Genomic DNA, 13,715 nt, shown 5'->3' on the forward strand with positions numbered 1-13,715 from the left:
TGTTTCTTCTTCTTATTGTAACAATTAAAGATCATATTTTATGTGATTGTATTTATGTACGTATTTAGAAACTTTTATATGTTTAATACTAAAAACTTTTTGCTGGCTCCACCCATGACTAGTTCGTTTATTGCCCATTTTGGCCTTTTGTTTTTATTGTCCCCGAGCAACCACTTTAGGGCTTATTAATGATGGATTCTCCTCAATTGTTGCGCCGCTTTTTTTTTTGTCTCTCTCAGTTTTTATTGCGCAATGTGCAATGTGGAAGCCAGCAGGACAAGGATGATGATCATCAGTAACATTATGTGCCTGGCTATGTTGTTGTTGTTGCGTCTGTAGTTGTTGGCTTACAACAAAGACCATCCATTGAATGTATGTCAACGGCAACACAGTCCTTCTGCATGACAAATGAACAAATGTTTGAGTTTTTTTTTTGCTGGTTTTTTGGTTTGGGATTTCGAGCGATTGGGTGAGAGCTTGGTACTAAACGTTTTGGCAGCTTGGCGACTAATTTCGACCATCATTATGACGATGACAATGATGACAAAGGGGGCAAGTGAGTAAAGATAAATGAAAACTGAGAGAAATAACAGATATCTAACTGCTTTAATTAACTACCAATATCATAAAAGAAATACACACAGTATCTCAGATCAGATAATAAGTAGATAACTACTTATTAACTGATTTGCCATTTAAGCATTTGACTGAACGAGTTTTTCAAATGTTACGAGATACCATTTTCCCCTTGGACAAATTTCTTTTTATAGCCAATAATAACTTTTAAAGATCTGTTTGTAAATTAGTTTGAATTTTCATTGAGTCAAAGAAGTTTTATGCTATAAATTATGATGCTTATCTAGATATTTATTTAAACAGTCAATTTTCACATATCAGAAATGATACCAAAAAAGTATCTAAAGATATCTTTGAAATGAGTGGCCAGGGCCAGGTTACAATTTATTGAGCTTAACAAAAAGACGCACACACAAACACACCCAAAATTTGAAATGAACATAACCGATTGTGAGTAGGAGATTATCAATATGTATATCAAACAACAAATCGTCAATACATTAGCAATAAATTTTCAATCAAATCCGTATCAATACAAAAGTAAAACTTTGCTGCATAATTAGAAAATGTCTAAATTCAGAAAAGAAAAAGACACTAAATTAGATTTATGATTCTTGGTTAAATTTTCGTGGAGCGCAATTAAAATCAGCTTAATAATTTTTGTTCCTTTTTTGGCCAGAGAAAGCCAAATGTTGTTCAGAGTGTGATAATATAAAAGAACCCCTCCACCCCTCCTACCTTCAATATGGCAACAAATCACGTGAATATAATGCACTTCGAGCCAATAAAAAAGATTTAAAGAAGGCATTTACATTCATGAACATAAATCTTTTTAGGGAGCACAAAAAAAACGAATCCAAAAAATGAAAATATAAAGCGGACAGCAAACATTTTCATTATGAATAAAAGAAGGTGAATGAATCAATGAATGAATGAATGAATGTAGGAGCTCTCTTTCTCTCTAGCATTTGGTGGATATTTTCATCTATTTTTTTCTATTTTCTTGGGTTGGGCGGCAAGTCAATTTTGGAGGACCTCACAATTGGAAGACGGGCACATTATAGGCGATTAGGTGTTAAGTAACACAATTCGTTGGGCTCTGACATAATTTATGGCCCATTATAAAGTAAAGAACTAAAGAAATTAGACAAAAACTCCTTAGACAAAGATGCAGGTACTATGGCATAGTGACCACCATCCATTGGGTGGTCGCCGATGGTTGGCAACGAAGTGCAATTCCTGTGCAATTCATGAGCATGCGCCGCTGGACACTTCAGTGGAAATTATCATGGACCAGCGGAGCTTTGGCGCCCGCAATTAAGACAGAAATCATAAAAATTAAGGTTAATGTAAGTTTGGGTCTGCTAATTAAGACATGGTTGTCTGAGCCTGTATGCTTCAATGACGCCTCCAGTCTCCCGACTGCTCTCGAACGTCTCTCGTACCTTTACCTTGGTCCTATCCCCCATAACCATTTTCATTCCTTTCACTATACTTATATCGCATATCCCTTTTGTGTTTTTTTCACCTTTCGACAAGTCATTGAGCTGTTAAATTTATTTAATGGCTCGAACATGGCACTTGCTTTATTTTATTAATTTTTATTGCCATGCGATTGTAGCAAGTTGGTCTTTATCTACATGGACTAGGGATTCCCATGATCCCAAAGGGCAATCGGATAGCTAGTAACCTGCTGGGCTTTTGTTTTCCAAAAGAAATACCCCTCAAAAACAATATCGAAGATCCCGGTCAGACTCCCTATTTTTTTTCCATCAATGAACAAACAAACCAAGTTCATTCATTCATTCATACATTGGATTCATTCATAGCTATTCATTGTCTGCTGTTGTGGGTGTGTATACAAGGATTACACTAATGCTTGGTCTTGTTTGTCCTGCGTAATATTTTATATACTTGTTACTGAGAGGATTTCATGATTTTCCCATCAAGTTCAAGTGTGTCGGCAAATTCGCAAAAAGGATTCTAAGGTTTTTGTTCCCAAAATCCTTTTCTTGTATTTCAAGAACCCTTCATATTTCATGATGACATTACAAAAAGATATTCAAGTGTAGACTGAAGTGCACTTGACAAACACTTCTCTCTAGGTCCATGATTTGGTTCAAGTGCAGGTGCACACTAGGCAAGATGAGAGGGGATTTAGATTAAGAATTTATGCGCTTAACTCTTTGACTTTGTATAGAGTTAACGGATTAGGTTTGTCCAATTTTTGAACCATTGCAATATCAGGTAGAATTGGCCATAAATATTCTGCAAAGGTAGAAAAATTATGAAAAGAAACTCAAAATATTAATGATTTGTTTGAGTAACTTCTCTAGAAATAGAAAAGGGTAAAATCTGAAAACAAGATCATGATAGAAAATGGGCAAGTTTTTCATCTTGACAACGACAGTTGAACAAAACTTTGCAAATGCTGCAAAACTTTGTCTACTTAGGCAAAACTTTTGACAGCCTTTAACTTGGCCATTGGTCCAATATTGACACCCCCACAGGAATCAGGCAGGCAAAACGAAGACGATGCGTATGACGATGGCTACAATTGAACGACTGAACATTGGACAATTGGAATTTAATGGAGTCAATTTGGAGTTTTGGTGTGAGTTCTTCTCTTTTTTTTTTTTGGTTTTGAATGCAAAAAGTAAAGGAAAACCCCAAAAGAAAAACACCAAAAACGAAACAGAAGTCAGAGACAAAACAGCTAACAATGCAGATCAAGAGATGAGCGCGTCCATTTCGGGTGCCAGGATCGGAATATGGAACGGCCATTGGGCCATTGTTCCATTTGGCATGTTTGTTTGTTGTTTTAGAATGAGAAGAACATGAAGAGACGAGAGTGGCGGGGGTGGTGCGGAAGGTAGTTGAAGGAGCTGCTGCAAGCGCGTGTTAGCTCCACTCGTTAAGGATTTACGAGCAATTTTTATCACTTTGAGGATCGCTGACAAATCCGGCAACAACAACAACAACAGCAGCAGCATCAGCAATCGCATGGCAATGCAACATGCGCATAATAATGGCAAGTTGTCCAAGAAATACATACGAATATAGGTATATATATATGTACATATATACATCCCACATTCGAACTATGGAGCCCAGGAAGCGCGCTTGTCTCATCGTTGTCGCTGATGTGGCCAAAAGTGGCCAATAAAACCCAAGCGACGACGACGACCACAACGACGACGAGTTGCCTTTGTGGCTTTTTAACCATTTTGCTTTCCAATATTTTTACTTTTTTTTTTCATGCTGGCGGCCTTTGGCGTTGATTTCCCTTCCAATTTATGTGACATATTGATTTTAAATTGATGATAGTCTAGTTTGCGTTGCACTCCGAATAGACCAGACTCGGCCAGACTGGTCCAGACTGCAATCCAATTTATTTTGACCATTTTAAATTGGCATTGCGTATGCCATATGACTTCATCACCATATGAACAATATGCATCCCCATATGATAAAAATTCGACAAAACTTCACTTAAATGAGCAGATAGAAACTTAATCGAAGTTCAAAGGAATGTTAGGAAAATTTCAAGTTTTTATTTACTATTTTTTGTCTGTCTTGCATTTTTGATTGATTAATCTTATTATCAAAAGCAGTGCAGACAGACAATTCGTTTTGATAATCTCAGCATGCAATCAGAACTCGCAGAAGTTCTCAAATATTCAGCAATGCATTGTCATTAAAGGCCAGATGGTATGCAGATCTTAAAATTCTAAAGTAGTTTTCCATTCTTACTTTGTCTATGTTTTCAAAGCTACTGGATCGACTGTCATCAGTCTTAAAGTCCTTAATTCGAGTGTAACTTGTTCCCATATAATGTCTAATACTGGGCCATGAATCAGAGGATATTTTTGTACATGACTTTGAACCCTTTGCAGGTGCTTTTTTATGCAAAGTAAGTTCAGCAGCAGAAGATATCGAAAGAAGTTCAACTGAAGGATACGAATCCGTAGAATCAGAAGCTATAGAAGATGAAGTAGAAGCAATGGAAGATGGAGGTATTAAAGGGATACATTTGCTTTGTTCAAGGTGTCTTACGAGATTTTCTTTTTGAGTAAATTCCTGGCTACAAATTTTACATATGAAAGATTTGGACCCGCTGCCTCACACTTCGACCATACGAAGTCTCAAAGTTCTCTGACTTGTCAGCTTTTTCTTACATTTCTGGCCTTTGAATTTGGTAATTTTTTTAAATGTGTATAATAAAATATAAAAATAAAATATGTAAGATGAAAATTCAAAGCTTTAAACGTAGATATCTTTAGCCATTCCTTTCCTTTTTGATGGACAATCATGGATAAAAATATTGACATAGATTAAGTAATGTTATTGATGAAGTGATCCTTGACAAAATTTGAACAAATAAGTTTGTTTCAATTGTGGCAAGGATTACTTCATGAATAACATTCAGATATAGAAACATATTTGATTTCTCTGGTATCTATCGTCTTGACTACTTGTAGTTGTGGCACATTTAAATGTAAATTTTATTCAATTAATGATTGTCATCATCCAATGGAAGCAAATGCCTAATTGCCATGCCATGATCGTAGCCATTGTCATCATCATCATCATCATCATGATCATCCTGGCAGGACTCTGCTCTCAGATCTCAGGGAAAAGGCAGCTGACATTATGATGATTTAGTGCCGTTGTGTGTTGTGTTGTGTTGTGTGTCGTGCATCGGGCACCATAGGCGTAATTTGCGCATTGTGCAAAAAGCGTTAATTAAAAATTGCTAAAGAGACAAAAACAAAGAAAAAAAAGTAAAAATAAATAAAAGTAGTAAGTACAAAACAAGAAATAATAGTAGGAGAAGAATTGCAGCTGTGCCATGTCTTTGCCTTTGGCAGCGTCTCAGCGTCTTCGTCTTTGTAATGAACCTCTTTGCCACATTGCCACATTGCCACATTGCCACAGCTTACATGCGTAAGCTTCCATGTTCATGTTCCATTAAATAATCAGGAGGAGATCGGGCCACATTTCAGCTAATAATTTCCTTTTAAATGGCACTGCGTTGTTGAATGAATCGAAGGCTGGATTGCCTTTAGCTTCATGCCTATTTATGAGACTAACAATGAGCCTCTGTCATTGCCTGGAAATATGCTGGGCTTTCAATTTGATTTTTTTTGTTTTTCTCTCTATATCTATTCAATTGATTTTGACGCCAGTTCAAAAGTTTGAATGGAGGAGTTACAACGAATGAATGAATCACTTCATCACTTTACTTTGAAGCTATGATTCACTTTGTACATCCAACACTCAAAATAAATACTAATAAAAATATTCTTTTTTCTAGATGTACATTTAAGACCATTTATTTAACAGTATGTTTAAAAATGTTATAATATTTTTAGGAATTATTTCTTCAAGGTTTCGAAATGGTTTACTTTATAAGTCGTTTTTTCAAAAATTTATATAAATTAGATATTTCTAAGTTTATATTGTGTGGCCAACCAATTTTAGGGAAGTACAAGTATAGTTAGCTGTTTATCTAGAGCTCTTCTTTATATCTCAATCGGCTGACTTACCCACTTAGACCTTTCTTTAATCTCCTGGATGTCCTTACTAACAATACTCTAATACTTTAACAATAAAATACCAATAATTTAAACTGAATCGGAATCGGTAGACTTCAGTTTGACTTTAGGAATAAGAAATTTAAATTCAATAATAGAGAAAAAATGGCTTTAAAAGGCTTTTGCATTACCTACACATTGTGTATAATATAATATGAAATTATCCTCAGTAATTGAGATTTCTACCATATTTATCTATGATATTCCTATAAGCAAAAAAGTTGAGTAACATTAGCATAACACCAAAATTTTGTTAAGAAATGTGTCACCAACGAGCCAAGGATTTTGGATTGATCTTACCATCAAAATTGATTGATATCCAGGTCGACCTCAAGCCAGCAAACAAAATGATATGAATACAATTTTTAGCTGTATTAAATTAGACTTGTATACTACCCATCATAGATTTAACTTTTAGACTCTCAATTGATATATTTCTTACAAATATTCCCAAGTAAGTATTAAGTACATATATCCTCTTTTGAGGTTGTTATTATAAAACATTCAAGATCTATACATTTGATCTAAATAAACGAATTTAAAACTACTTTAATACTCTTATAAATAATACTCTTATACATCTGATACCTATTATAATAGTCTATACTATTTTATAACCATTTGCCTGACCATTTGGATCGCCGTCAAATTGATTATGATTTCTCCTTTTTTACAACTCAACACCGATTGTTTATGCTCACTTTGAATAAGTTAGTTAGATGACATTTTACCTACGATCAGCCAATTAAAGATGCAAAAACAAGCATAGTTAATTCTTTTCGATGGAGAAAACCAAAGACAATAAAATCAACAAATTTTTTTGTATTAAATGATCGGCAGCAAATTAACATACATTTACACATGGCCAGAGAGTGATGGGGAGGGGGCGATGGTTAGGACCGGGTCCGCAAGCCGGGCGTAAGAAAACAAACGAGTTCCAACAACCACCGACAAAAAGCCGACAAACCCGACCACAACGACCACCCAGGCTAAAAGGTATACTAAATGGCCGGGCCCCTGATGCCTCCGAGCCAAGCCAAGGCAATCCAATCCAAACGCAGAGAGCTCGTTCAGCTCGACTACATTTATAAGTAGGTGTTGACAGTTCGTTATAATAATAACTACTTTAAAATAAAGCCCGACTCGGAGGCATGATAATTAATTGCCAAACGATTAATGACAATGTTAGGCCAACCGCCAACCGCATGACAAACGCAGCGGGAGTTGCCGCCGATCCGCTTCAGTTCATCTGACTTCAAGCATGCTTTGCTCTCGGAGGAAGGGGGATTTGGCCTTGGGCATGGGCTAAGTGCAAAATAACTTAATAGACATCTTTAGCATAATCAGACAGATGTCATATCTGATTGCCAACACACAAAATACAAAAGGGATACTTTGATTTTTTGGCGGTGCACTTTGAACTGTTTCAATTGCCTGTTCTGAATGTCATGTAAAGCACACACAAAATCCTTTTAAACACACATAATGTCATATGGGACATTATTCTCTCTACTTTTCGCCCCCCCCAAAAAAAAATATTCATTGTTTGTTTTTTTACCGCACAAAAATTTATAGCCACATCATTCCACTAGATTTCCACTTCATACCACTCGAGGCGCATAATTAATGTGAGGGCCACAGCATTCCTTAAGTAGGGTGCCTTCTTCCCCTTCTAATACAACAAATACATAATTACGTTGTTTCATTAACAGCATTAGCAGCGATAATATTTCACTCGCACTCTCCTTCAGAAAAAAAAAGAAAATCTAGGAGACACAACTTGAAGTGGAGGTGCTCTTTGCCTCTTGATTTATCGACATTGGCAGATCGTTCAAATGCCTATTTCGGGTGGGTGGGCAACTAGTTAGAGATGATCTAAAAGATCTATTAAGGAATGAGCACGTGACTAAAGGAATATGAATTTATTGTGCCATTCTTTCCATTACATATAGTATTTTCGATCCAAATAACTATTAGAAATGATAGAAGTTGAAATCTTTTGGCGTAGATGAGTTTATAATACAGTTCGTTTAGATTAAAAGACCCTTCAGATCTATTCCCAATCACGTGATCATCTCTAGTTCTAAATATATTTGCCTGGCGTTATGGATTATTAATGCAATGGGTTGTGAAGGGGCATATGATGCAGCATTGATCATGCAACAGAAGGCCTTCCCCTAATCGAAAATGTTTCTGGAGGCGCAAAACTGACTAATGCAATCTCAAGTATGTGCGACATGCTGGCTAGGAGTTATCCAGAGAGTGGGAAAGTGGTGCAGAGAAAGATTGAGTGAGAGTGGGAGAAGTTTTACCAACATGTGGCTATGTCAAGGCATAAAAAGACACAACACAATGCAGAGCAACGGCTGCCTCTGGGTCTGGGACTGGGATATGGGCATGGGCATGGGCATGGGTCTGGGTCTGCATTGAATTTATGTGCAACGACATGTTGCCATTGGCTTGCCGCTTGGTGGCAAGTTCTCGCACGCATTTAAATACCTAATAAAACTTACACTTGAAAATTAATGAGCAGCATTTTAAGGCAAAACATTTTGTGGAACACACGACAAAGTGACAACACTTGAATTAAGTTGTTCCCTCTATGTGGCACCACCACAGCTCAGCAACACTCACAGATGTCAATGGATGTATGCGATATATGCTCCTCCTCATCTCCTCATCTTGCCGAGATTTCAGTTTTAGTTGGTGTAATAAATTTTGTGGTTTAATGGGGCGGGCGTTTGTCGACATCGGAGGCGGCATGACTCTGAAGTTTCGCTTTGATATTCGAGCGTCTATTAATGAAAACGTCTTTTGCCATGCAGAGAGAGAGAGAGCGAGAGATCCATTCAAATGCTGCTGCTGCCGGCTTTTCTTTTTTGGCCTATTTTATAGGGCCATAGTATACACTTCGTTTCTCTTCGGGTTTCCTGTATAATGCACTCACTTCACTAACGTTGCACATAAACGATGCTATTAAAGTGACAAAAATTGACACTAATCATGCTTGGGTGCACAGGCAAAGGGGTGGCCCCTTAAGCCATTTGTTTCGGATGATACGTACCGGAGGCTAAAATTCCTCCAGAGACTATCCCATCATTTTGTAGCCCTGTCATGTTCAAGACTGGCTAATAATTTATGTCCCAACACTTAACAGAGTCTTGACAATCAATAGAGTTCAGGGTGACTCTGTTCACGGTGGAGCAAATAAATAAAATCCAAAGTCTAATCCAAAAGTCATAATGCCAATAAACAAAGATATTTCCCAGGACAATCTTCTATTGAAAGGGACAGTTCACCGAGCCGATCCTATGTATTAATAGTTATATCTTACTTTACACTTTATAAGAAACTTCAATAATTAAAGTATTAGGTCTGGCAAAAACATAGGGACAGAGACTTAAGGATATAGTTATGGATATTTTTATCAAACTTCCAGGTTTTCTGTAGCTATATTTTCATCATTTTTGGGCATATTTCAAAAAGATTTAGATAAACTAGATAGTTTTAATGGTATTCTAATGAATTTTAAACTGTTATCAAAACATTAAAGTCTTGGAAAATAAATTTCTAAGTCGATTTTCAACAGATCTAATGATTGTGAAGAAGTTTTACGAAAATTTTGGCTAAAATATTAGTTTTCGAGGTTGTAATGCACTTTTAAAAACATTTTGTTTAACAAAAAGGTACAAAAAAATGAGACAATTATATACATATCTGGATGGATTTTTAAAGATTTTGCTAAACATTAGGATAACAATGTTTAATGATTCCAATTATTTTTCTCAGACTGTACTTTGGCCAAATTTTAATCGATTTTAAAATATTTCTATCTCAATTGTTTCATAGTTTAGTATATTTTAAGTCAAAAACTTAACAGTTTAAGTATTTTCAATTAATTTAAACTCAATTTTGGTTACAAGACAAAGTAAACCTTACGATTTTTGTAAGTTTACCAAAACATTAGTTCCTAAGGATTAAAATATAACTTTTCTATAAAAAAATAAAGACACCAATTTCAATGGGCCAACTTACAGATTCAATAAGTTACAATTTTGTATAATTAAAACAGAAAAAAAAGCGAATTACAATACATAAATTAGCATAAGTTTTGAATGATTAAAGAGTTAAACATTCATGAACTTACATAAGAAAATATAATCCGTGGCAGTTGCAACTCCAACACCATGGCTAAATGCAACAAAGTAAATTGTTCGATTAATTGGATTTTAACAGCGACAAGTAGCCAGCGAGAGTGGACATCGGGCCAGGAGCTGCTCCAGACCACAAGAGAAAGAAGAAACAATAAAAAAAAAAAACAAACCAAACAGAAGTAACAGTCAGCCAACATTCCCCAACCTGAACTTTCTTGTACGAAACGAAATAGAGATGAATTTACAGCTACAAATCGCTTGATCAGTCAACGTTTTAGCTACGTCTCTAATTGTCAGTCAGTCAACTGGTGATGGGGCAACCAACCACAAACGAGCGGACAAATGGACAAGCGGACAAGTCCAACAGAGCAGCAGCAGCAGCAGCAAAAAAGAGGAACCAAAGTTGAATTTTTATTGTTGTCACAGCAATTTCAATTGGTTCGATGAGCATTCCAACGTTGCACGCGGCCAACTAGAGACCAACAAAAAAACATTGCTGAAAAACTGAACAAAAAAAAACACAACACAACACTAAACAAACAAGGAAAGGAAAGAAAAAAAAACTGGCTTAGACAAGTCGATGGGACACAGCTCCATCATCGATATTATGTCGCTGGCAGACGATTAATGATTGCCAAGGTGAAGATCTCATCGGTAAGCAGTTAGCTTGGCTCCCTCTGTGTTTCGTCTCAATGTCAGTCAGTTCGGCAGGCAGTCAGTTCGTCAGTTAGTCCATGTCGCCAAAGCACCACCATTGTCTCCTGTGCCTCCTGTCGCCTCTGTTGTCCCTCGAAAACACTTGGTATTTATGCCAATTAGTATGAAATTTCTTACATGCCAACAGACAGAGAGAGACAGAGAGAGCACAGCATCCAAGATCCAAGATCAACACAAACCATCGACAATGTCTTTGGCTACTGCTGCTATTGCAGCTTCCGCTTAAACTGGTCCAGTTTCATTTCACGATTTCACCCTAATACAAAACTCTTTCGGTTTTTTTGCCTTTTATTGCCGCTTTTGCAGACACGGCCAAGTTTAGCGCCATTTTTGTCGCGCATTTTCTGTTGGCGCTTGCCGATGAGTTTGCTCTAATCTCAATGCTCAAATCGCCAAATATTTGCGAATCTGTTTTTAAGAGTACAGTCTCTACAAAATATCTCTCACAATCAGTTTTCAATATCTCAAATATCTTAAGTGTGAAAAATATGTAAGCTACATTTCAAAGAGTTTCCTTTCTGTTCTTTGCTTAATTTTAGAAAACTCGAACTTTTCAAACACAAATCTTTTTACATATTATCTCCAACTGTTTTTGAACCAATAAACTTGAAATCTCAAGTCAAAATATTGAAACATGTACGGAAACAAAGGAAAACTGTTTCGATTTTGTTTATTTTTCTAAAATTTAAATTGAAAATCATCAGATGAGAGACTATAAGAGAGTATTACTTATAAAAGGATTTAAAAAAAGACTTAATGGATTTCATATTTTCAAAAGATAATTATGTCAAATTTTAAAAAAATGTTTTGTTCCTTTTATCGGAATGTTTAAAGTTCCCTAATACATATTTTTAAGTTTTTTTCTACATCTTTTTCTTTAGAACCTGTAAAACTTACTGGAAAACTTCGAACATTTTTTTTGCTCTTGATAATTCTTTGATACTCTAACTCAGCATGGTTCTGATTGAAAGCTCTAACCAAAGACTGGCACTAACTTTACAAAAAGAAAGGCATTAAAAATAAATAACACCCATATATGAATATATGTAGCAATTTATGAGCACTTTAAATCTTATATATCTATATGATTCTAGAATCTCAGAATATGAAGCACATAAACTTTGAGATGATGTTACTTCAATTTCCATTCACCGACAAATTTCCAAGACCAATTTTACGCCCAGCAAGCGGTATGTGTTCGTGTGTGTGTGTGTGTGTATGCGTGTGAGCCTCGTTAGTAGCTGACGGTGGCAATAATTGAGCAATTATTCATTCAAATGGATTGCCAATTTCGCTTAGCAGCCTCCAATAACCAACCTCCAGGGGTATCTCTACAGGAACACGCCCCTCACCAATGCCAAAGTCAATTTGGGACCTGAGCCCCATCGAACTGCAATTGCAATTGCAATTATAAAACAATCACTTGTCCGGATAGGCGGCTCCTGGTCGCCACCTTTAACGACTTACCATTATTTTTCTGTATTTTTTTTCCTTTTGTATATTTATTTTATATATGTATATGCATTTTTTTTTTTCGTTTACTCCTTCTTTATTTTTGGGGCGGCAGCCACGCAAATTGTGCTTACTTAATAAGTCGTACAACCTGCTAATGTGAGCAATTTACCAAAGGAACGCGCTCCAAACGGGCTACCGGTAGAGACATTGGCCAGGCGGGGCAGAGGGGGTCGAGAAGGCAGGCAGGCAGGTTCGGCTCCGATCTGCGGGTTGTCCTCATCCTCGCGCATGCGCAACTGCGATTGCAATCAGCAACAGACGAATGCGAAGGCGAAGGCGAAGTCAACCTGGAGCTCGATCTGGTGGTGGAAGGATGGAGCCTCATGCACCTCAAGTGAGTGTGTGCGCCGAGTGTATGAGTGCGCACAATAAAAAGGTGCGAGCTTAAAGAATTTATGGGCCAGCTTGAAATGTCGATAAGCCGGTAGAAGAGCTTGGCCAGAACTGCAAAACGAGAAACAAAGTCGCCTGGACAGCGCACCTAATTATTATAAATAAACCAATCGAACAATAAAGATCTGCTCGGCCAACTTTCCACGAACTGTGTGTGCACAGTGGCCCCATAAGAACTTAATCGCAAATGAGATTCAGACCAGAAAGCCAATAGCCGAGAACTGAGACCGACCGACTGAACGACCGAACGACCGACCAAACTCTTTGGCCAACGCGATCGATAACACAATCGATGATGATGAGGCGGCAGCGGCATTGGCATTGGCAATGGCATCGGCCCAACCTAACAAGCCCGGATTCTGTTCAGTTGATCCGGCAGCGGTCTGCTGGATTAATCGCTGACAAGAAAGGACCCATGGACTGCACCTAACTCGATACACTGGCCAGGACCCAGCAGAAGATAACGCGTTGACGTAGTTAAACATATTGTAATTGCTGCCAAAAAAAAAAAAAAAAACAACAAAAACCGAAACGAAAGAAGGAAACGAGTTTGGCCATCGTCTGTGCTCATTGTTTTTGGGGCTGACTTCTGTATCTGGGGCTTAGCATCAGATTACCACTCTATGTGCAGACAAAGGCGCAGACCCAACCAATAAATGGAAGGCATCCTCATCCACATGATCCACTGCCTCCCCTCCGCTCTCTGTCCGCGTTCCCCAATGTTTGTCTTTATCATCATCCATCCTCTACGTTGTTGTCGTCT

This window comes from Drosophila willistoni, chromosome 3R (genome assembly GCF_018902025.1).
Source record: "Drosophila willistoni isolate 14030-0811.24 chromosome 3R, UCI_dwil_1.1, whole genome shotgun sequence".
Lineage (NCBI taxonomy): Eukaryota > Metazoa > Arthropoda > Insecta > Diptera > Drosophilidae > Drosophila > Drosophila willistoni.